This window comes from Lactuca serriola, chromosome 1 (assembly GCF_051521515.1).
Source record: "Lactuca serriola cultivar US96UC23 chromosome 1, Lser_US96UC23_V15, whole genome shotgun sequence".
NCBI classification, from domain to species: domain Eukaryota; kingdom Viridiplantae; phylum Streptophyta; class Magnoliopsida; order Asterales; family Asteraceae; genus Lactuca; species Lactuca serriola.
The window spans coordinates 148054167-148059142 of NC_136408.1; the positions used below are offsets into that span (position 1 = coordinate 148054167).

A 4976-nucleotide genomic window follows, 5' to 3' on the forward strand; every position below is an offset into this window, starting at 1 on the left:
TTCTTTTTACGCGTTCTTTTTATTTTGCTTGCAGTTGTTTCATGACCCGATGATCTGATACACCTCTGGTCCCTCCTCTAGAAGACCCAGAATCCGCACTAAGGAGGAACAAAGGAAAAGTTGTTGGAGAATCCGTTTCTTCAAAGAACTCGCCACTAAAAAACCTCAAGTCCGTTTTCAGGAAGAAGAGGAGTAGCAAATCAGGAGCATCTAGCTCCTCTTTAGCAATCGAAGACCCGATTAAAGAAGACACCGAGTACGAGACCAAGGGAGAAGAAGATCTCACTTTTAAGCACGAATTCGAATTTGAAGACGAGTTAGCTCTTACCATGGCTAACATCGATGAAATCCCCATGGGGGAATGGAAGAAGAGGATGCGTGACGACACCGGACCGGGACTTGTGCAACCCGCAATTCCCACTACTGCCACTTTCGAACTAAAGGGCCACATACTCGCTCAACTTAAGGAAATTCCCTTCTATGGAAAAGACCATGAAGATGCCTATAAGCACTTGGATGAAGTAAATTATGTGGCTGACTACTTGAATGTACCAAATGTGCCACGTGAGACTCAGCTGCTTCGCATGCTCCCAGTTACATTCAAAGGTGCTGCAAAAGATTGGCTCAAGTCACTTCCTCCCGGGTCAGTCACCACATGGGCCAAGATGAAAGAAGAGTTCATAGACCATTTGTGCTCGCCTTCAAAAATAGCCAAGTTAAAGAAAGCCATTGCCAACTTCGAGCAACAACCCGGAGAATCTCTTTATGAGGCATGGGAAAGGTACAAAGGTCTTCTTAGAAATTGCCCACACCATGAACTTAATAGCCAACAAGAAGTTTCCATCTTCTATGATGGAGTCAATGTCACCACAAGGCAATTGCTCGACTCGCAAGGCCCGCTCACAAGGAAGCCACCCCCGGAAATTAAAGAATTAATTGAAGAATTCTCTAAACATTCAAGAGAATACCACAACCCAAGAAATGAAGTAAGCACGGGGGTAGTGAACTCGGCAAATGATGGCATAGCAGCGATGATGGCTAAGCTCAATAGTTTAGATAGAAGGATGACAAAAATGGATCAAAAAATCCATGCTATTCGAGTTGGATGCGAGAACTGGAGTGGGCCTCATCTCACGAAGGATTGTGACTTAGATGCAAATGGAAACAAAAAAGAGCAAGTGTTCTATTCAAGCGGCGATCGTTACGATGAGAATTGGCAGAAACCAAAAAAGGAATGGCTCCCGTCTGAAGAATACAAAAAGGCGAAGGAGGAGAAATACAAGTAGAAGGAGAGGGGCTTTTATGAAAAGGAAGAACCAGTTATCGAAAAGAAGGCCGATTTAGAAGAAATGTTCATTAGATTTATAGCCGCGTCCAAAAAAAGGCACAATGATCATGATGCTGCAATACATGAGACTAGAAATATACTGCGGAATCAGCAAGCATCTATTCTCAACATTGAGAAACAGCTAGGACAACTTTCACAACAAGTGAACGGGAGAAGACCGGGTCAACTTCCAAGTAAAACCGAGAATAATCCGAGAATAGAGAATGTGAGTGTTGTGACCTCCAGCTTTGGAAAAATTTTCACCCCTACACAAATGATGCCCAAGGTGCAGGAAGAAAAGACAGAAGAGTCGAATCCAGCAAAACCCGATCAGAATCGCCGAGTCCCTCTAATGGACTCGACGAGTCCATGCCTTGATGACAAAACTGTTGTTTCCTTAAGGCCTTACCACCTTCCTCTGCCATACCCAATCAAAGCCATACCTACTGAGAAGGTTAGAGCATATAGAGCTTTCATGGAGCATGTTAGAGCCCTTCAAGTAAACATCCCATTTGTGGAAACAATGCTTCAAACACCCTAGTACTTTAACTTGCTGAAAGGTCTCTTTGCTGCTAGAAAAGATTTAGTTGAAGTTGCGGAGATAGTAATGAGTGAGCTACCTGAAAAGAAGGGCGATCCGGGAAGCATCATAATTCCTTGTCAATTTGGAAATGTATTTGCCACTTAAGCGTTGACCGATTCGGGTGCAAGTGTTAACTTAATGCCTTGGTCTTTCTTCAAAAAGCTGAATTTACCAGAGCCGAGGCCTGTGAATATGAAGATCCATTTGGCAAATAAAACGAATATTACTCCAAGAGGTGTTTGTGAAGATCTCCTCATCAAGGTGGATAAGTTTATATTTCCCGTGGACTTTGTAGTACTGGATATGGAAGAAGACCCCAAAATTCCAATTATTTTGGGGAGACCATTCTTAAATACCGTGGGTGCATTAATAGATGTATGCGAGTCTACACTAACATTGAGGGTAGGAGATGAGACAGAAGTGTTTAAAGCTCTACCTGAAGTTAAGCAAGAAGAAGGACGAAAAGCAGAAGTCTCATTCGTTAACTTGGATGATGAAATACTACAAAAAGAATTTACTCTATTACAAGAAGAAGAAGATCCAAGTAAGTTTTCGCTATCTTTTGTAGAAATGGGTGATGTTGGCAAAGACCTGGAAGAAATAGAGAAGCTGTTGGAAGGAACCAATTCAGAAAACACGGTGGAATGTGATGAATTCGCTCCGACTCGCCGAGTCGCTTTCATGGACTCGACGAGTCCAGTCGAATATCACAGCAACTTAGCCGATTTTGATCTGCTTGTTACCAGCTCCCTGCATGCTCTAGACATGAAGATTTTCCCTAATTCTACAGAAGATCAAGAAACAGAAGTAGGAAAGGATGGTGATCTTCAACACGTTCATGTAGCATGTCTCGATATGATCATGCAAGAAGATGAGGACAATCCACTTGAAGAAGAGGTTAGCTTTGGAGAAGAGGGAAATGCAACGGTTATGAAAGATGATGCTGATGACCCGTTTATTAAGTCACGTATTACCAAACCTCGAGCCCGAATTTTCACCAACTATGAAGTAATAAAGTTTAAGGAGAATGGGGTGAAGAAAAAAAAGACGAGGAAAAGGGCAATTCATGCAGCGGAAGATGATGCTATATGGAAGAAGAGAGAAGAATTAAGACGGGCTTACAAGAATAAGATACGCGCTTACAAGACAAAGTATAAACCGCAAAAGATTAGGTGTGCATTCCCGATGCAAGAGGATGAAGAAACGTAGATGGGAAGGAGTCCAGCTAACGACTCCTTAAAAAGAAGCGCTTGGTGGGAGGCAACCCGTTATTAGAGTTTGCTTTCCTTTATCTTTTTAGTTTTGTTTGATTTTTCATTTTTAGGATTTTATTTTCGTCCTCTAAATCATTAGGCATGACTGCTTGAGAGTGCGTATGGATTAAGTGTGGGGTGGTATAAAATTATTATGACAAAATGAAATATTTTTTTGAACTCGCGACCAGACTCGCCGAGTCTGACCCTGACTCGATGAGTCGGTTTTATTTACAAAAAAAATTTTAATTTTTACATCTGGTAAAGCTAGGCTTTTTAACCCTAATGAGATCATACTTTCAACCCCTTACTCGACGTGCGCCTCTTTTGTTCTCTCTCAAGCATTCATCATCTTCTACACTTTTTATTCAAGATTTTCAAATTCAATCAACAAAGGTACTTAATTTCTTCCTTAATTCTGTTAAAGCCATGATTCTTAGATGATTTAGGGTGTCAATTTCATACAATACCCGATTTTGAAGTTTAGTGACTTTTTAGGGTTTTGATTTAGTATGAATTGTGTTGTTTTGGATGGTTATTCTTGCTCTAATACATCTTAGGAACATCCAGGGAAAAAACCCTTGAAAAAATTTCGAGTTTTTATGGTCAAATTTGGCTCCACACGCCGACTGACTCGCACAGTTCGAGCGACTCGACGAGTCCAGTCGGGGACCCAGATGCATTCTGTTTTAAATGTTTTTCTGTATTTGCTGGGTTGTTTGTTCTTTATTTTGCAGGAATCATGTTTTTCAGAGGACAAAGCTGAAGAGGAAACCAAAGGGATTTTACTTGGTTGAATTTTCCTCCAATTGAATGGGCTTCAACAATGACGAGATGGAAGAAGAGGCTGGCTGATGTCAGAAAGAAGGAGGTGTATGTACCTAATCGGATTGACTGGGATTGGTTAAACAGTGTCCGGTATGAAGAAGAGTTGGTGCCTTACCTTGTGAAAGAATTTACTTACGAAGGGGAGACGATGATATGTGATGGATGGACCCGGGTTTTTAGAATTCAGGAGCCAGTGTATCGAGAACTTTGCTGGGAATTTTTCTCCATGGTGTCTTTCCGAGGAGGAGATGATTGCTACCACCCCACAAGTTTTAGGTTTTGTCTTGGGGGTGAATACCATCAATGTTCGGTCATTGAGCTTGCATGTCGAATGGGGATTTACGACCAACCATTGGTTACTACTGCTATTTTTCGTGCCTTTTTGGAACAATCCCATAAGGTGTTTCCCGATGGTGTTACAAGTACCGGTTGGTGGAACACAATCGCCAACAAAGTGTATATTTCGAAATCGGCTCAAGAAGGGAGCATTAGGTCTCCCACACACCGCCTCATACACCGCCTTATCTCCACTACCATCAATCAACGGAAGGATGATGACAAGGTGTCCAACCTTGATGTATTTTATCTCTGGAGTATCATCACGCCCGACACTTTCTGCAACATTCCATGGTGTTTGGCTTCTTATTTGTCGGAGGGTGCGGTCAAGGATCGCTGATATGTGCATAATTAGTTCATATTAAGTATAGATTTTTATTCGTTTATTAGCTAAATTATTACATTTTATGGACAAAAGGTACTTAAAAGTGTTTGAATTATATTTTCAGTCAAAAAATGAAGCTCGGAAGCAGGAGAAGCGGTTGAGAGATCGAGAATGGAACAAAGAAGAGAAAACACTAAAAATAGCACCTACTCGGCGAGTAGGGTCGACTACTCGGCGAGTCCAAGCGAAGATTCGAGAAGATAAAGACTCGGGATCCCAGAGACTTATCACAATACGGGGATTGAGAGATGGACTCGACGAGTC

At 41.7% G+C, this 4976-nt stretch overlaps 1 non-coding gene across 1 annotated transcript; it reads right to left on the minus strand.

Moving 5' to 3' along the window:
• Positions 1-713: 713 nt before the first annotated feature.
• LOC145080808 (small nucleolar RNA R71) lies at positions 714-820 on the minus strand. Its single transcript, XR_013695391.1, has one exon. It is a non-coding gene; the product is annotated as a small nucleolar RNA R71 (small nucleolar RNA).
• Between the last annotated feature and the right edge of the window lie 4156 nt (positions 821-4976).